At 45.3% G+C, this 20190-nt stretch overlaps 1 protein-coding gene across 8 annotated transcripts in view; it reads left to right on the forward strand.

The window, feature by feature from the left end:
• TSNARE1 (t-SNARE domain containing 1) overlaps positions 1-20190 on the forward strand; it is a 500132-nt gene that overhangs the window by 42511 nt on the left and 437431 nt on the right. For 2 of the 8 annotated variants that reach the window (XM_075743200.1, XM_075743201.1), the window contains exon 3: positions 4830-4866. The exons of the other annotated variants lie outside the window; for them this stretch is intronic. The gene's annotated coding sequence lies outside the window, so the exon portion shown is untranslated. The remainder of the gene's footprint in view (positions 1-4829; positions 4867-20190) is intronic. 8 annotated transcript variants of the gene reach the window in all.

Consider the following 20190-nt stretch of genomic DNA (forward strand, 5'->3'; position numbering starts at 1 on the left):
TGCATGGTGGGCAGAGATGCTTTCACAGGTGGTTCTCAGGAGCTCTTTCTACTTAGGGATGCCCAATCTTGTGACATGTCATGGTGTTGTAGCCCCCAAACTCTGTGTTTGCTCGCACCTGCTCCTTAGGATTTTTACTAGTAAGGTAATTTCAGTTTTCTCCTGGCTTCTAGTTTTACTTCTCTTACGTCAGTGTGGTGGCAAAGCCAGAACATGCATGAGACCTTCAGCAATGGTTTCTGAGAAAACACTCATGATTGCCTTTTGCTGCTCCAAAGTATTGGGAAACCTGTCTTCTCCTGGTCCTCCCATGTCCCTTTGTATTGGAGGATGACTGTCCTCCATGTATGTAGAGGAAACAACGCTCTAAAGGTGGTGTGTCTCAAGCAGCAACTGGTCTGCTAGAACAGGCATGAGTGGTGGAACTGGAACCCTGCTTTGAAGTCTGGTAGTGGCAGAGCAATGCTCTTGCTCCTGCTGCAAGTGCAGTTTTCCATTAGCTCTTTCAGCTGTCAAGAGTCTCTTGACGTGACTCAGGGAAGTTTCCACATGAGGAATTTCAGGGAATGAAGCGAGGCCGGGTGTACATTTTAATTTTAGTTCTGCATGACGGAAGATGCTTGTGAGCCCATCATATTAATTTCAAAAGCTCTTTGGTTATTTTGCTGGAATAATACAGTGGGTTGACTGGGGAATAAGAAAGCAGAGCAGGAATTTGGGGAACAGTAAAACCAACCATGCAGACATAAGTTAGCCCGCACAGCCTGTCAGTAACCACCTGCATATCTTCCTTGACCCTGTTCCTACCCCTAGGAGAGATGTTTTGACCCAGAAAGTTCTTTGCATCCTCAGTCTTTTGGTCTGTAGTTACTGGATTGGAAAGACTCCAGTTGTCCAGGTCTCTAGCTCAGACATCTTCCACTGGTCCCATCTGCTAATTCATCCTCTAAGAGAAACAGAGTCGATGTCATGCCAGCAGGAACTGTCGTAAGTGATTTTCATGTCTAGTGCTTGGGCATGGCATAGAGGAAGGCATGGAGAATTCCCAGAAAGGCAGCTGAGTAATGGAAGGTGATGGGTCCAGATGGAGCAGAGATCTTCAGAAAAGGGCTTTTCTTACTCCCCTCCGGTTTCCATGCAACTGAGCTTTGACAGCATTAAAACTTCAGGTAACCTCCTTGTGGAAGCCTTTGCTTGCTCAAAAGGAGGAGCTGGTTGCAATCCACTTACGCAATATCATTTGGGGAGGAACGTGTCATTGGTACAGACAGTTGGTCCTTGCACTGCGTGTAGGACCACGCGCGAAGATGCGAGGTGGCCCAGCAGCGAGGATGTGAATGTTGGGAGTGAGGAAGCCTGAATTGGTCTCTCCACATCAAAGTGTTGTTAGGAATAGAGGTGTACCGGGCAGTGTCTTTGAATGTTGATTTGTCTTGATACTGTCCTGGTTTCCACCCCAGAGGCTCTTTAAGTTTTAGGGAGGATATGGTGTACGTCTTGGTTGTGTTGCAGCTTGGGGACGTTCCTGGAAACCCACCAGACAAACTCCTAGATAGCAGCCGTATTGGACATTGTACAAGTGAGATGCAATCTGTGCCTCCATCTCATGATTTTTGTTGTTTTTTTAAAAATAAATACTGTGTTTGTGTGCTTGGATGGCATTTTCCATTCAAAAAGGGAGGGCAGGAATGAACGTATCACCCACACCCAAGGTGCTGGGCACATAACTCAGGAGAATTACTCATAAAACTGCAACCTCATTATCCAACTGTGAAGAATTTCTTCCACCAATTTCCTCAGTCTGGCCACAATCCTGAAATTAACCTCACCTAAACAGTCAGGGGCATTTCCTCTATCAGTGCAGGCAGAAATAATTTCGTTTTGTGGCTGAATGCTTCAGACAAAGAAGAAAAAAAGAAAAAAAAAAAAAAAAGCCCGAAGTATAATACTTAAGTGGGTGCATATTTTGGGGGTTTTAGAAAAGCATGTGTCCTTTGTAGTTCCAAGCAGATGATGGTGCAGTCCATCCCCTGGAAGCTGGAGGATGGATTACCATTGACGCTGTCACTGTAGCATCTATCGGCATATAGGGGTTGAAATCCATTGCGACTTTGTTGGCCTCATTAGAGCTGCTCTTCTTCCTGCCATCCGAAGCTTTGGTGTGCAGTTTTTCCAGCCTTCCTGCCTTTCTTGTTGAATCTTAGCGCGTTTCTGTCCGTCATCTCCCGCACGAGATTTCCTGCTCCCAGTCCTTGGCCATCACCGCAAATGGCCGACGTTACTCTTGGGCACACTCATCCTGGCTGAACGACGGGATGCTTTTCACAACGTTTGCTTTCCAGATGGATCTTCCCTCTTCGAGTCTGCTGTTTTTGTTCTTCTGGGGAAAACACGGCTGTCCTGGGGTTTGTTTTGCACGCGCAAGCGTAGGTGGAGCAGATTGGAGAAGAGTCAGAGCACCTGGGTGACTGGTGAGCTGGGTGGTTGAGGTGGTTTCCCTCTGTAAACATCTCAGGAGGAGGGGATAGCTTACCCTTTTGGGTAGCAGATGGGATCTAGAGTTACTGTGCCTTTGTGGGCACTTATCGGATGAGCTGATTTTTGGATCTGGTGGTTTGGGAGAGCCTGTGTGAGGCTTCAGGCTCTCTTAAGTGCATGCTCCTGTATTTCTTTCTCCTGATGGAGCATCACCTGGGTTTTAGCTGCTCTTAGCACTGCCTTGCAGTAAATGGGGATGGTGAGCATGTGAGGGTTGAAATTCAGACCTAAGTGCATCACTTGCTGATGGTAACATTCAGAAACCCAGTGGTCTCTTAGGTGCTCTTCATCATACTCTTCCTAAATTTCTGTTCCTGGAGTGGAAGAGGCTGGCAGCTGAAGTCATGAATTCCCAGCTTTCAGCCCCTACTGCTTGTTTTCCTTCCTAAAGAAAGGAGGTGAATTAAAGGTGCTTTGGGATGCCCAGCAGAAAAAGCATCCTTATACTCAGAGAGGTGATGGTGTCGCTCAAGAAGAAGTTGGACCTAGGTTGTCCTGGGCAATAGAAAGCAAACTGACAAGCTGCACATTGCCTTGTCATGGCGTTAATCTCCAAGAAGCTGATCACATCTCTTCTGTTAGCTTCTAGCTATGGTTGGACGCTTTTTAAAAGTTTCTGTTTGCCCCACGGGCTAGTTTGACCTTACCTAGAGGAGACAAGAGCTCTCTTGGGGATGTCCCAGGTGTACAGTGCTGAAGGATGAGGTGGGGTACCCAAATTACCACTCGTCTGCTAATGAAGACTGTGGCTGATGAAGGGGGAGGACTGAGCTGAGTTGCCCGATGGTGATTTTCATAGCTTAAATGGTCAGGTGGTTGGGAATTACATCCTCTAGCTGCCACAACTCAATAAGATCAATGTTTACAAAACACCTCGCACAATTTGATCCAAATCTTGATTAAACCTCTAGGCTGGTCGTCCCTAGCCTGAAGCGCTCGGTAACACGTATATTTGTTGTGCTACCTTTTGATGCTTCTCGCAGCCAGCACCAAGAAGCTGCTGATACAGGAGGGGAAAGTCTGCTGTCACAGTGTGTAATTGGCTTGGTATGTTTGCACGGAGGTCACCGAAGGCTGGGATTGCTGCTCCGGGCAGATACAAATCATTGCTGCAATTTTATCTCTGAATTTTTCTTGCTGGGGAAATTGCATCCTTTTTTTTTTTTTTTTTTTTTTTTTTTAAGGAGCTTGTATATCTAGAGCATGCATATATAGGAAGTATATAGCTTGTATATAAGATGTCTTTATTAATACCTGAAAAATATTACTGTATTCAGCAAATGGTGAACAGAGTAGTGTAGGAGACAAACGCAGTGTGTGAAGAAGGGCTTCCTTGTTGGCGTTAATTGAACAAAGCAAGTAGGTGCATTAATTAAAAGCCCTTTTGTGATAACAGACTGATGAATGGACACTGCGTTTTCTTTGTAATGGAGTAAATTAGGAAATACTGCATACTTAATAGCTGTTGCAAGGTAGATGGATATGTTAAGGAATCTACAATTTATCTGGCTAATGCTCGTCTTACATCATCTGAGTGTCTGCGGGTAAATCCGTACAGCTTGTGGGCGCAGTTCTCTGTTGCAACTCAAAAGCTACCCAGTGCTCTGTGTTTGCACGACGTGCCTCTCGGGGTTGCACCAACACTTTTTCCTTGCAGGAGAATCAGGTGCTTTTATAGCCAAGAGGAGTTGTGTTTCTAGAAGGACAGTCCTTAGAATAAAAGCTAAAAATGGAAGTTCTTGCAAGGTAGGGGAAGGGTGTACGTGTATGTAAGCAAGCGCAAGAGATAAACAACCCGCCGGTGAGAAATGTGAAGATCTTGATTCAGCGGGGCTCTCCATGTTCTCTCAGATTTGACAGAAACTGAAATACCTAACTGGATTGTGGCCAGACTGTTCCTCCCACGGCAGCTTTAGGATCCTAAAGAAGGCAGGACAGTTAAATAAGTGATTTCCCTTTCCCATCACAGGTTTTAATTTGTTATTTTTCACAGGTATCTTGCAACCAATTATAACCCTCCTCTGCTAATCTGGAAATCTTAAAACCCTGGAGCAGCTTTAGAGCTTCACGTCCCCTCTCTCTTAAAAATAAGATGCTGTTCCCATGCTCAACAATGATGTTTTGAGGAATCAATGCTTGCTTTTGTACCTGTTCCTACAGCCCAGCGCAGAGACAGCGGGGTTGTGGCTGGACACCAGAGCTCATGGTGTTGATGGTGTCCACGTTCTTAGGAGTGATAGTGAAATAGTTTTCTTCCCGGTACTAATCAGTTGTCTCACTTTTCCTTCCAGATTAGAAGAAAGTCTTGTGTGACCGGGGAAGCAGTTGGTAAGAGCATCTCTGCAGGAGAGGGTCACCTGCACGTGGAAAGATGTGGCTCAGGCAGATACGAATAAAATTTTGCCATTGAGAAATTGTTTTTTTTTCATGGCTTTCATTTATAGAAATTAATTCACCCTCTTTTGGACTGAGTTATGAAAAGGAAGAGATGGTTTTTGAAAGTTTTGAGCTCCTTCTTCTCTAAAATAAAGCCTTCCTGAACAGGCCTTTTATTCCTTCAAAGCTCTCCTCAAGCTATAACCCTGCCAGTAGTATTGTTTTAAATGCCTGTGCTAACGTGATTAGAAATACCACTTATCTAACTCAATTAAAAAGCCACCTGTTTACCTACTCAGGCATAGCTGGTGGTCTGGCTAGTTGTCTTTTTTCACTCCCACATCCTTGATTTTTGTGCCAAACTAGGCTGTACACAACCGTCCTACGGAAAAGCTAGCGAGCAGGATTTGGTGCTGTGCTGCTTTTCTGCGTGCTGATCTGAAGGTGAGCTGGGGAGGGAGTCCCCGTGCGTCATGCCTGAGCTTCACTCGTATGGAGAGCAACCCTATCCAGGAGCTGTCTTGGAGCTGTGGCCATATTTTTGTGTTCTCCCCGTGTTGTCATTGTGCTGGTCCTTTTATAGTTTCGTGTCTTTGATCTCTAGAGCTAGCTATGCACAGAAAAAAATGCAATATGGAGAATGGCAGGGTTTTGAAACACGAGTGCTTAAATATGCCATGCAGAATTAGAATTATAGAATAGTTTGGGTTGGAAGGAGCCTTTAAAGTCATCTAGTCCAGCCCTCCTTCAATGAGCAGGGACATCTTCAACTAGATCAGGTTGCTCAGAGCTCCGTCCAACCTGACCTTGAATGTTTCCAGGGATGGGACATCTACCACCTCTCTGGGCAATCTGTGTTAGTGTTTCACGTCCCTCGTCGTAAAAAATTCCTTCCTTATGTGTAGTCTGAATCTACCCTCCTTGACTTTAAAACTGTGACTTTAAAACCTTGTTCTGTTGCTACAGACCCTATGAAAAAGTCTGTCCCCAAATCCCCAAATTTCCTGAAATCACTGAGAACCATATTGTTCTGTAGGTCTTCAGGTTTAACTTCGTGTTCCTCCTCTTCGAAGCTCTTGCCAGGGTGACTAAAGCCTTGTTGGTCTCCTGTGCAGTGTGAAAGCCAAGCAGGGGAGTGCTGGTCCCATGCCACGCTGGTGGGATGTGCATGCATCCCTTGGGTTCTCACTGTTCCACTCCCAGGGGATGCGCTTATCTGCTCCAGCAGGAGATTCACAAGGGGCAGCTCCATTCTTGGGCAGGATAGCCGAAGCCAAGCTCCATTGGCTTTTCCTGGGACTATTCTTTCATTTTCCCCTCCCATCTGGTTTACCTCCACTTGGAGGTGTAGGGAGCTGCTGTGGGTTTGCATGACTCCTTCGTGGTGTCCCTTGAGACAGCAACTCTGATTCATCACCTGCAAGGCTCATTTTTGGGGAGAGAGCAGAGCTTTGTGTAATTTCCATGTAACCTGCGGCAGCACCGGTGCTGAATCAGTGTGACGGATGCTCCTTTTGATACGGATGATGTTTCCCTAAATATCAGTGCTCATTGCCCCTGGATCTCCTTGCAGCAGTACTGAGTAAAGAGCATTAGTGGTATTACTGCTGCCCTGAATAGTCCCCCAGCACTACGTTTGGCTGGAGAAAGATAACGTAAATTGTCCTACAAGGATCTGGGCTGAAAACTAGAGGATTTGACTTTCAGTACAAGCTAGTTGTGCCTTAAAACAAATTTTACTGAAGGCCTCTTTTCTCAGCTTTATAGCTTTCCCTTCCCATTTCTCACGTCGATGTGCGGTTTCTTCTTTGTGGCAGAAAGGACCGGCTGCATGGGAATGTGGCCTCTGGGAGCTGCCTGGACCGATGGGTTAGAAAGCTGTAGCCGACCAGGTGGTGGGGCAGACTGCGTTAGCAGTGAGGGAGGAAATAACTGTGGTGGCATCTCTGTATCTCTGACCCGTCTTGCTCTTGCTGGACCCGGAGTCATGAGTCTGGTGCAGGGCATTGTTTGGTGGTGTGAATTATGAAGAACGCCAAACGTGATGAATGTGAAAGTCCCTTTTTCACTTTGAAGGATGTGTTGATGGTGTCACCCAGGGTGGGGTCAAGATATTTATCTCCCACCAGCTGCTGTAACGGTCCCTGGCTGTCTTGACAGCGTCTTGGCCTCCGTTGATTTGTTGACTTGTCCAACTTTGTAACTGTTTCTGTGGTGTCTTTGTGCTCTTGGCCAGTTGCTGATCGCCCTCTCCTCACTCTGTGCATACTGTGGGTCTGGTGCTCTGCCTGTGTAGATGCTGCATGATGAGGAGAGTGGATGGAATTGTTTGGGGAGGGTCACCCCAGCTGCAAGTTGGGCATGACGTGCTCTTGAAAGCCTCGCTGTTTGGTAGTCACATGTTGGCCCTTTGGGAGCAAAGCTACAGGAGGACATCTCTTCCAGCAAAGAGGTTATATCTCTGTTCAGGTTTGTTATTTTTCACCTCCCGATACCCTTAAAGTCCAAGCAGCAGAGATTTTTTTAGCTCCTCGATTCTCCCCACCCAGGATCTGCGCTGAGCGAGCACTGGTGAAGGCACTATTGCTGGAAGGGGTGTACAGGGTGCAAGCACAGCGTGCTCCCTGGCCCCAGCCTGCTTCATCCACGTGGCCAAGCATTTGCCAGAGGTTGCTGACATCCAGAGAGGCCACTCTACGCGAAGTACACCAGCAGGTCCTCCCCGGGGACGTTGTTCAACTTGGCCTGACCCATGCCTCAGCCACCCAGGTGACAGAAATGAGAGGTTGACTGAGGCTAAGCCTGTGCCTGGATTCGTGTCCGGGTGGGATCAGTAAGCATCAGCTTTGGTGCTCAAACTTTTCTTGTGTGACCAACTGTTTTTCTTTCTTCTCGTCTCTGACTGGTCATCCGTGCTTTCAGGTAGAGGAACGGTGATTGGAAAAATTGTGTTTATATCAGTGCATAAAATTACATATGCATGAAAACAACTTTATATAAGATACCTTTATGTGCTAAAGCAAACAGTCATAACACACATGTGTTGGTTCTCTTCCTGTGCTTAGGTCCTTGCTAGATCTTGTTGCATTTCTTCCTTATCCCTGTCCATCTGGTCTTTGCAAGTGTCGCTGTTGAACCTCACGAATGCTGTTTTCCACGTGGGTACTGGGTTTGTCTTTAGGGGTGCTGAGGAGTGGGCACGCTATTTGTCCAAGAGCACATACAAGAGCTACTGATGTGGGCTTGCTGGTGAACTTGGGTTGCTGTTGCTCCTCTCCCAGCGTGCTGCTCTGTGTCCTCACGTGCGGTTCCTGGCTGTGATGTTGCTCTGTGGTGCAAAAACTGGCTGGACCCAAAGAGTTGTGGTGAACGGAGTTACATCCAGTTGTTGGCCGGTCACAAGTGGTGTTCCCCAGGGCTCAGTAGTGAGGCCAGTTCTGTTTAATATATTTATGAACAATCTGGACGACAGGATCGAGTGCACCCTCAGTAAGTTTGCAGATGACACCCAAGTTGTGTGGGAGCGTTGATCTGCTTGAAGGTAGGAAGGCTCTAGAGAGTGATCTGGACAGGCTGGATCCATGGGCCGAGACCAACTGTATGAGGTTCAACAAGGCTCAGTGCTGGATCCTGCACTTGGGCCACAACAACCCCAGGCAACACTGCAGGCTTGGGGAAGAGTAGCTGGAAAGCTGCCTGGTGGAAAAGGACCTGGAAGTGTTGTTTGATAGCCAGCTGAACGTGAGCCAGCAGTGTGCCCAGGTGGCCAAGAAGGCCAACAGCATCCTGGCTTGTATCAGAAATCGTGTGGCCAGCAGGACCAGGGCAGTGATCGTCCCCCTGTACTTGGCACTGCTGAGGCCGCACCTCGAGTGCTGTGTTCAGTTTTGGGCCCCTCACTACAAGAAGGACATTGAGGTGCTGGAGCATGTCCAGAGAAGGGCAACTAAGCTGGTGAAGGGTCTAGAGCACAAGTCTGATGAGGAGCAGCTGAGGGAACTGGGGTTGTTTAGCCTGGAGAAAAGGAGGCTGAGGGGAGACCTGATCGCTCTCTACAACTACCTGAATGGAGGTTGTAGCCAGGTGGGGGTTGGTCTCTTCTCCCAAGAAACAAGCCATAAGACAAGAGGAAATGGCCTCAAGTTGTGCCAGGGAAGGGTTAGACTGGATATCAGGAAAAATTTCTTCACTGAAAGGGTTGTCAATCATTGGAACAGGCTGCCCAGGGAAGTGGTTGAGTCACCATCCCTGGAGGTATTAAAAGACGTATAGATGTGCTTAGGGACATGGTGTAGCGGTAGGACTTGGCAGTGATAGGTTAATGGTTGGACTTGATGATCTTAAAGGTCTTTTCCAACCAAAACAATTCTCTGATAGATTCTATGCTGTTGAGTGTGCGTGGAAGGGGAGAAGGATCCATTGTGCAGCATCCTTGTGCAGCTGTCCCGGCTGTCAGCATGTGATGTAAACAAATTGGACCCAAAGAAAGCTGCTCCCTGGGTGGCGGGATAATTTGGTACGTACCCATGCCTGCCTTTGCACGTCCCGGTGTTTAGCATGCAGTACACCATCCACCTTACAGCAACGGGCAATGTCACCAGGCTGTCAGCATATTTTGTGTTTTCTCAAACCTGTTTCTTGGCCAATGTTTCAGCACTGGGGTGGTTTCTGGACGGATTTCACCCGTGTGGTGGTCCCTACTCAGTGCCTCCACAAAGCCTGCAGCTCCTGTCTTGCTGCTTTTTTCTCCTGCGTCTCAACACTTGCATTCTTGCAGGCGAACAAGATAACTGCCACATCGTTTTTGTAGCAAACCCTCCTCGAAGTGACAACCGTGGGCAAAAGCGTGTTGATGTGGTGTGTTGGGATTGCTAATTCTCTGGGCCATCGTCCTAATCTCTTCAGTGTTGAAAGAGATTGAAGAGCGTTGCCGCTCTGAGCTTCCTTGGTTGTCTTTCTTGAGAAACGCCGCCTCCAAGTAACCTGGGATCTGCACAAATTCCCCGGTCTTCCCCGAAGGAGTAGGAAGGTGTTCTCCCACGTCAGCAATGTGGTTTTGGTTTGGCAGAGCACAGCGTGCAGCCTGAGGGAAAGCTTTCCATGTTTGGATGCGAACGTTGCTGTCTGGCTGCGGGAGGTTTCTACCGTGCACCGCATGCAAAGAGGGTTTCTTGTGTTTTGGGAATGCTCCTCAGATGGGGAGAACCTGGGGTTTAAGGAAGGATTTCTCTTTTTTTTTTTTTTTTTTTTTTTTTTGAGATGCAGGGCAATACAAGGAAGTGAAATTCTAATTATTGCGGTAGCTATCACTAGGGACAGCTCCTGGATGTTGGTCAGCTTCAAAAATGAGCTTAATCTCCACCACTTACTAAGAGATTAATGAGAGCTTTCCTGTGCTGTGCAGGTGTTTGGACAAAACACCAGCACCTGAAAATGCATCAACTATGGAAATCCAATGTTGTTCACCCTCCCGCAGCATCATGAGTCTGGTGGTGGCCACCATCTCCTGTTTTCCAGCCTATCAATGTCCTCTTTGGCAGCTGGAGTGGGATGGGGGAAAGATGAGACTGTTCTCACCCTCCTGCTATCGAATGGCTCCCAAATTGAGGGTGGGATGCTATGACGGGGTTGATGACTTAGCTTTATTTCTTTATGTGTCCATTTTTTAAAGAAGAAGAAGGGTTAATTTTTCCCTTTTGAGCTGGCATTTACAGAAACTCAGGCTCCACAATCAAGAGCAGGTGCCTCCTTGTCTTAAAAGCAAAGACATCTGTGCAACCACCTTAGTTTCTGCAGCACGCTGCCAATGAATCTGTCCTGCGTCAGGCCAGACTTTTTGGCTGCAGCCTCTGTTTTTCAGGGCACATCAGCATATTTTGAATTATCTGCATCCCTGGGCCTCACGACTTTTCTCTTCGTTCTCCGTTGCCAGCTTTGGATTTTTTTTTGGTGTTTTAAAAACACCTCCTCCACACGCCGGCAGGTTTCTGTGCTGGTTTGGGATGGCAGCCAGCATTTCTACAGCTGCTGTCTTGAGCATTGTGCAAAGTTTCTCCAAAAGAAGCAAATCCAGATGTCCCCCCCATCTATTTATTTATTTATTTATTTTCAAGCAGCGAGGAAGAAGCTGATGTGAGTTACTTCTGCTTTTAGAGATCCAAAAGGCCGAGTGTATTTATCTTTTAGTTGAACGGGGTGGCAGCTCTCCAGCAGATTCCAGGTTATTTTATGGAGCTGTGGTGAGGATCTCTCTTCTTTTTTGTCCTCCCCTCTCACAGCATGCGAGGATGGAGATGCCGTGAGTGGGGTGGTGTTAGAGCGTGTGCTCTGAGGGATGTGGATCGCAAGGATGAAGAACTGAGTGTAGGTTTGGAGGAAGATTTTGTTGGCAACCACAGTGCAGAGGAAAGGGAGTCTGGCAGTGATTGCACAGGAATGGTCTCCAGAACTGAAAAAATACTGATATAGCATCAAACAGTAAGACAAGGAAACTCTTTGGCACTATCCAAATCTGTCGTTATACTAATTCCAAGGGAAAGGACATCACTCTTCTCTAAAATTGGAATCTTTCTCTGAAAATTGAAATGCAGGTGAAACTTTGAAATTCTTGGTGACTTCCTAACCCCACTCCTCTTCCCACCCTCATCTTCCAGCCAGGTGCAACCTATAGCAGGGAAGGAGAGATTGTAAAGTCAAGCAGGGAAAAGATACTGAAAAGAAGAGGCAATGATATGGAGCTTGTCATTGAGGGAGATAATTTCTGCAGATGAAGATGGTTTGAATCAGTGTTTGCTGTTTTAAGATGTTTCCGCAGGTTGGCTCGTGTCATCTGTCCTTGTTACGTCAACAATATAGTTACCTGAGATGATCTACTCAGCCTTAAGCTGGCCAGCTGGGAAGGATCTTGTTTTGGAAACTTTTGAGTTAGAAGTATATTTTGAATTAGAAAGAAATTTGCTCTATCTGTTTTGAGAGAGCAGCTGGGAAGCAAAATAAATCAATCCTTCATTTATGTATTTTTTTAAAGGAACAAAAAAAGAATAAATAAATACAGAAAGAAATACAGAAAACCTGCAAACAGAGAGTTGAAAAGGCTCAACTTCAGTGCTGTTGCACGTGAATATTATTCTGAGGCCTTTGTTGGGACCAAAGCATCTTTGCCGAATGCGAAATATTGTCTGTGCCTGCCAGCGTTGCTGCTTCTCAACAAGGTGCAGTTGTTCAGTAAGTAGCTACAATTTGGGGGGAAAATATCTAGAAGTGATTAAAAAGTAATTTAAAATATCTGTGCTTTCCCATTAAGCTTTTGCCCGTGGCATTAAACAGTCTGTTTCTTCCCCTGTGCTTATAACAAGCCTATTGTCACGCTATAGGGATTGTTATGATAAAAAAATAACATTGTGTATTGACCAAAGCTCAGTTAACTAAACCAAGTGGAAGACCTCCCTTGGCAAACAACAACCTGCAGCTGGGGATGTTGATTTCTCGAGGGATTAGTAAATTTGGCATATTAGTGTGTTTTTAAATAGCCTTATACCCTCATGATGCCAGTTAGGGAAAGGATGCTATTTCCATTCTTTCCTTGCCTCTTAAAATGAACCAGGAAAACCATGTGTTAGATACTTTTATTTCTTCCAATTGCTATAGAGCAATAACCAAAAAGAAAAAAAAAAGGCATTGAGCAGTTGGGGCAGACTGTGGAGTTGGGGGGATACAGGTGTGTTAATTCTTCCTTCCTTCATCTGAAAAATGCCTACTTTGCCCATTATAGGAAAAACAAGGTTGCAGCTCCGAAAGCATTTGCCATGTGTTTGTACGCATGTAGTAATAATGTAAGTGGTATAAGTTATAATGTAAGAGCTTGGGTGAGGAGCTTGAAAATGCTCAAAACCCCCCTGGATGGGATCTGGAGATGCTGTTTTCATTTGAGCAACCTGGTCTAGTGGTGGGTGCCCTTGCCCGTGGCAGGGGGGTTGGAACTAGATGATCTTTGAGGTCCCTTCCAAACCAAACCATTCTGTGATTCTATGACTATTTAAAGCAACTTTTGGGTCACATTTTTTCACAGCTCTCTTGGCCTCTGCTTGATGTTGTGTTTTTCCAAACCACACGCTAACTCAATGGAGTCTCTGTGGAGTGAATTGTTTCTTAGAGTCAGCTAGATCTTGTTGGTGGAGATGGACTTTGTGAGATCGACGGGTGTCCTAAATAAAGCAGTCTGCAGGACTGGGCTCAGAGATTGTCCCCAGTGACTGCTGTCTTCAATCTGGAGAAGACTCTGGACTTCAGCTCCATGGGAGTCCTTGGACATGCTGTCCTTGAACCTCTTCTGTTGAGAAAAGTTGGCTGAAGGCAACAGATGCTTCATTATAAGCATTGACATCCCTATTGTCTGTTACAGTAAATGGGTATTTTCCATATGCCAATGGCTTGAGGTCTCATTTTCAGATATCATCCCAAAGCCTTTTTTTTCCTCTTCTCTCTTTACTTCCCTAAATAATACCTGAAGGAAGAAAAAAAAAACAAAAAACCAACAACTTAAGAGGGTGTTGTCATAGCTGGTGTGGAAAGTGCTATAAAACAAGGCTGTCTTGGACAGCATTGCTCATCCCGTCAGTGCAGCCGTTGGTTGGTTTGTTGGCTGCCAGCCTGCGAGCACTTCCTGGCAGTTTGGTCCTTTGGCCAGAGCTACTTTTCTAGTTTATGAAATGTGAGGACTGTTATGGTGAAATGCTGTCCTCCTCCACCAGTGCTCCCTTCTCTTGCCCTTATTTCTTCTTTGGACTTGTGCTTTCTTCTTAGGACAGGGAGACTTCCCAGTGTCTACGGTGAGGAGAAGTGAAAGCAGATTGAACAAAGAAACTCAACGCTGGAAAGCTCTACCAAACATGAAAACCTATTCTTGCACAATGGTGGTTCCCAAATGCTTCTTCTGAACCTCCAGCACATGTTGTTGAGCCATGCTTCCATGATGGATACCCACTGGGCTGTGCTGGACATGGGATTGAATGCCATGGGAGATTTTTTTGGAAGATGATGATCGAAATGCTCTTTGTCTGATCTGCAGTTTGCCCAGACCTGCTCTGTAGAGGCTGATGGCCTTGGCTGGGCTAAGTGGTCTTGTTGGCATAATTTCTCTTTTCTCTCACAACCACTTTCATGTATGGCATCTCTGATAAAGAGCTCAAATTGTCTTCTAAGAACTGTGTTTACAATAAGCCATGTAACCTCTACTGCTGCTGCAGGGTAGCCATAATATAAACAAACCATGGGACTTTACTGTCTAAATTAGCAGGTGATTGCATACGGTGAAAGAGGAATAGGGGTGGGGGGAGGAGAAACTATAGGCTGATGGGTTATTTGCAATATAGTCTAATAGTTTTATTTTGTAATCCAATTATAAGAGAACAAGGGGAGGCAAAAAATTGGGTAGTAATCAGAGGGGCTGACTCATGGTATTGAAAGGATAAACAATTTTCTCCTTCAGAAAAAAAAAAAATAAGTGTGTTTTGAAATTGCTTTTGAAAGTTCATATTTACAGGACTGAAAACTGATAGACTTTCTATTATGTCATAACTAATGTTGATGGCAAAGAGCTTTCTGACTCTGTCACACCCAGTTAAATCAGATTTGCAATGCTGTGATAGGGTTTGTAAGTAGCTAATGTTAGCCAAGGGGAAGTGTGCTGGCAGAGACCCGTGCTATGAACCCACCTACAATTTTCCCTTGTTTTCTGCAGTAGCATCTCCCTCTAATGAGCGTAAAACAAACAAAATCCCAACTTTTGAAGAGTCATGACCTAGATAAAGCTAACCTTGACTTTTCTGTCTTCTGTGATTAAGTTCTTCTGTGGCTTTTTGTCGTGTTTCTTGCTGCACATATTCTGAGGAAACACTGAGCTTTGGTATAAAATACAACCCTGTGTTTGTCTAAAAACTCTCGATCTGTTGACTTAAAGTAATTACACCTTTATATTAATATATTAAATATATGGGTCCAGCAGACCTTTAGATAAAGCAGTAGCTTTACTGGTGGCACTTAATCTCATTCCTGAGCAGAGGTGTAAGCTATAGGGCTGCTTTGTTTCTAAGCACACATGGTTGAGCTTTTCAGTGCCACTGCTCAAATGGAAAAGTGGGAGGGTTTGTCCCGTCTAGAAACACAGCAGTGAGCATGTAAGAGGAAGAATTAGGAAAAAAGTCTTGGGTTTCAGACAAAAGTATCCACTATCTAATTTTTCAGTTGGCAAGAGTTTGGCATTCTCCTGAATCTTCTTGCAGTTAGTGAATTTTTAAACTTCTTGGCATGGTCTCATTTTCCTACATGTCCTCAGCCAGCATCTTGGATATCTTGTAATTGGGGTTATGATCAAGGCAGACTTATGTCAAGTTATGCCTTTGTGATTGTATCTACAGGTCTAGATCTTCATGCTCTTCTTGTTGGATTAACCCAGCTCACGGGAAGTAACTGAGCCCTTAATAGAGTGTTAATTCACCAGGTGCATGTTCATCCACTGGTGCTTAAATGTGTCTGCAGTACGGCCAAGCTGAAAGTATCATTGTTGCAGCATAGAAAAAATCTGTTGTTGAAAAGATGTCCTGGTCTGCTTGACCTCTTCCATGTTTGTGATGGACCTGGGTCCATCGCTTGGTGGAGTACCTTGCTGGTTCTCAGCCTGCAAAGCAGCTCCTTTCCTGACCTAGAAATGCAACCCTTGCATTAGCCATTCACCATGCATAGTCTGATGAGGCGTATTAAAAACTACACAGAACTTTAATCGGGTTTTAAACACTATAGCTCCTTGCCAGCGCTGCACTCAGTGTGAGGGAAGCAGCTCTTGGCAGTGGTGGATGAGGGCAGCTGTTCTGCCTGGATGTCTGTGGCGAAGTGCTATTTTATGAACTCCTTTCCTTTTGGCTAGCAGCAGCGCGTGCTCCGAGAGTTTAATTTTGCTCAGCCTCCGCGATATGTTGAACCTGGTGTTGCTTGGCTCCGTGTCGGAGGTGTTTTATCTTCTCCAGCTGAGGAAGAACGAGCTGAGTGAGGAGGTTGGAGGTGCTGAGGGAGATGCCCCAAGTTGGACGTGCAGCTGAAGCCACCACCCGCATTTGGACACCCAGGCATCTGGACATCGCCAGCATGAGCCAGGAAGGACTGTCCACCCCTGATGCTTCCCTTCAGACACTGGCACAATGCACAACAGTCTCTGGTTTTCTAACTTTCTGCCTGCATATCACAACTTGGCCTCTGCTGCCTCACAGTTGGACACAACATAAATTTATATAGAGGAGGAAAGAACCCAACTCCCGTTGAGGTCTAAGGCTGTGGATTTTTTTCTCTTTCCGAACAAATTTCTGGTTTGCAGGCCTCTAATCATTGTCCATTCTTCCCTGTGTGCTCAGTAGAGATGTCTGGGCAATAGCCTTGTTTTTCTTGGCTCTTTGCCCAAAGAAATTCATGGGCCTCTAGGGCGTTGGGGAAAGAGAAGCTGGAATTTATGACCCTAAGTTTCAGTGCCCAAAAACTGGAGAAATACTGCTGTTTGGTGTGAATATATGCAAGCATGCTTTGGTGCATCTGTAGTACTGCTGTGGCTGTTGCCTGTGTGGTGCAACTTCATCACCTGGACATGCTGGTGGGGTTGCCCATTAAGGATGGGCATCCATCATCTCACATTGGTTTAATCTACATTTTGCTCTTCCTGTTGAGTTGGGGTGTGGTGGATGGTTTGCTGACCCTTTACATGTGGGTGCACCAGGATTATTTTGGGATTCTGGTTCATGGTTGGGCATTGCTCTGGCTGTCAGTAGGATGAGCTGTGGAGAACTGTATGAAGTGGCAGCCCACAGCTTTGGTGTTTTCTCCTACTGGAGCTCCATTTGAGACCTTTCTGTATGACTTTGGGTCTTTGGGCAAGCTAAGGGCTTGCTGCTATAGCTGTGCCGTGCAGCTGTACTCTTAGCTGCAGGGAACAGCTGTTGATAGGGCACCGTTTTGAAATATACACATTTAATAGCAATTCAAGGCATGGCTGAGCTCTGAAATGCCACAGGGAATCTAAACAGTGGAAATGGAGTGACAACATAACTAAAACTTTTGGGCTTTTGTTCTATTGAGCTACCTGGCTTTTGTGTGTTGACGGGTCTGTTTGCTTGGACTGCTGACATTCGTCTCCTCTCTTGACTGTTAAATTCAAGGTAGTGGAAATGTTAATCCTGAACATGTTTACAATGCAAAGAATGATCTTCTGGTAAAAGCATATATAGAACCTCTCTTATAAATCTGTTTAGGTCTGAAGAACGAATCTGTGTGTGATGCTGTTCATGTTTGCTCATCTTATGCTATGAAATCCCATCCCACTAAGCTGTGGCAGCTCGTTCGTGTTGTCTCCTTCATCTACAGAAGCTGCATAAGACAACTTCAGAGGATTCTCCTCTTCCTTAGGTCATGGAACAGGGCTCCCCTTGGGATCGAGGGGGTTTAGTAGTCATATGTGGTGTGTAGGAAGAAAGGCCTGACTTCCTACCACATCTCCAGTATGGGCTAGTCAACATCCCCTTGTTTGGACTTGCCAAAGGCCATAGACCTCTCTGAGATATCCCCTCAACAGTTTGGAACATGGAGATATCCTTTATTGTCCTTTATTTCCAGGCCCTAACTGTGTAGGATCTAAGCCATAATCACAATGCCTTGATGTTTTAAGCAGCTACCTCATTCTTCTTGATCTCCTGTATGTGCTGTCATGTCTGCCTGTCAGGGTGTTCCCTGCTGAATTGGGGCTCCATGTTGCTACAAGATTTTCTGGTCCCCTTTCAAAATACCACCTTCTCTCCTTCTCCTTTACCTTCTATTTGCAGTTAAATAAAGCTGTTTCCTTTTTTTTTTTTTTTTTGGTGGCTTTTCTGAGAGCTTAGACTCTCCTTTGTTCTTCTTTCAAGTCCAGTTCAGTCTGGCTGAGGAAGAGCTGGAGGCAAAGCTGCTGTCACTTTCTGAAGTTTGTCCTTTGTGTCCAGGACACATTTGTAAATGGTGACATTTTGCTGGCTCCATGCTAAGTCGTGAGCAGCAGAGCTGTCCTGCCCATGCAAACTCAGCAACATCTTGCTAAACCTGTGCTGGCATCGTTTACCTGTTAAAAACAGTTTGAGAATCTCTGCGTGGTCAGTAGGGTAGGAGAAAAGTCTCAATACAGAGACAACGGATGACAGAGATTCCTCTGCCAGTAGTGAATGTGAAGTGTCAAGGAGGGACAAAACCCCAACCGGTGTCTTCCAGTTCTCTAGAGTCTTTTCTTTATTAGTGCATCTGATGGAGCTGAAGGAAATATTTTTTGTAAAGTGGTATGTCAATTTTGGTAAGATCTGCCATAGGAAGGGGAACGGGGCTTGACTTGAAATATCTTCTATGAGGGCTAACATCTTGAGTGGAACATTTTTCTGTCCCACATATTTTTTTTAATTGCTTTTTGGATGGATGGACTGAAGGACAAATGGGTTGATAGATATTGTGTGCTCCCAAGTCAGCAGTGAACTTGGAATAGTACGCTAAGCTTGGGCATCTAATTCTGGAATTAAATTCTCCTAGTCCCAGGACACACATGTGTCGCTGCAATTGGGTGATGCTCTGACTCTTGGGTGATGCTCCAACTCTGGTTCTTCTATCACAGAGAAGGACACAGCCTATAAAAATGTCCCAGTTGCTCTAGATGAGTCTGAGCATGTCTGAATAGTGCTCTCGCACCCAAGAAAAGCATGTCAGGTTCACGGTGGCACATTTGATGTGTGTACATGCGCCATTGAGCATCTGACCTCTATTGCTCTTCTGCAGAAATATTTTGTCAGGATTCCCCCCCTCACAGTGATTTGATGAACAATGTGTGAACTTCAGAAGCATTTGATGGAATGATAAAATTTACCTCTGAAATGGAGTTTTTTTTGTGTGAACAAACCTGTGTTGGGATAGTTGGAAGGAAAGCTCATACTACCACCAAAGTCTTTAAAACCATGAACCTGCTATCCTTCCTTCACCCCAGTTTCTCAGGTGTGACAAGCTCGAAAGCTAGAAACCTCTCTCTCACTGCACAGTAGACACAACATGGCAAATATATTTTTGGAAAATGAAGAACAATTGCTATGTTACTGAAGGGAAAAAAACCCTCCTGATGCTACATTAGTGAAGGAAATCCCATTGTTGCTTTTTATTTTTCCCTCCCAGAAGCAACAGAATTTACTACACTGTTAATGTGCTGAAAGAAAACTGCAATAAATTAGTCCCTGTAGCCAATCATACTTGTACTACAGAAATACTCATATTTATGAGAGTGGTCAAACATGCAATAGTGTCCAGAGATGTATGGCAGTGTTTACAATAGACCATAGCACTATATGATTTATCACAGTGCACTACATAGCAGGCTATAATGTGCATTGTAATTAGTGTAATGTACCTTGTAATAGCTGTGAAATAAATTTTGCACTGAAGCTTTCAGCCCCAAAACACAGGATCTAATGCAGATTCCAAAGACAGAGGGGGAGGAAAAAAATCATCTAAGATCATAACGGCCTTCATGTGAAGTATGAAGTACGTGAATACATAATCCATAGGGTTCAAGTTTGGGGGCAAAATGTCTGTAACCCTTACATTGGGCACCCATTTTCTTCTATGAAATGGAGCTTTTTCTCTGCCCCATGGGCTCACTCTTTCTGTGCCAACCCAGGCAGGACTGGGAAGTGCTTACTGATTAATTAATTAGCCAACCCCACGTCTTTGCTTGCATCTTCTTGCTGTGGCTCTTTTTAGCACTTGGTAGTTTTGGAGAGAGGATGACTGAAGATCACGTTTTGAAGTTCTGTGAGCACCTTCTAGTTGCTTATCTCTGTTGCAGCTGGTATTTAAGTGTACTGAAAAACGTCCTTTTCAGGTGGGAGTGGGTCTCCACATGGACTTCTAGAACGTCTTCTGGTGCATTGCTGAATGATGCAGCCAAAATCAGTATTTTTGGGTTTTTTTTACTGTTGGAGGATCTGTAGGACTGTCAAGTACTAATGTTCACAGTTCATGGACAAGGGAACTGGCTCCTGAAGGGCTTTTGCTGTGAAGTGGTGTCAAGAAGGAGTAAACTCGGACCTTTGAGCTTTGCTTCCCAGCTGAGGTGCCCTCCGAGTGCTTGGGAAGGAAGTTTCCTAGTTGATATAGGATGGAATTTATTTTATTACTTGCTATCTTTCTATCTTGTATAAAGGCATGCTTCACTTTATCTTTATAAGGAACCTTTAT

This window comes from Balearica regulorum, chromosome 2, assembly GCF_011004875.1.
Source record: "Balearica regulorum gibbericeps isolate bBalReg1 chromosome 2, bBalReg1.pri, whole genome shotgun sequence".
NCBI lineage: Eukaryota > Metazoa > Chordata > Aves > Gruiformes > Gruidae > Balearica > Balearica regulorum.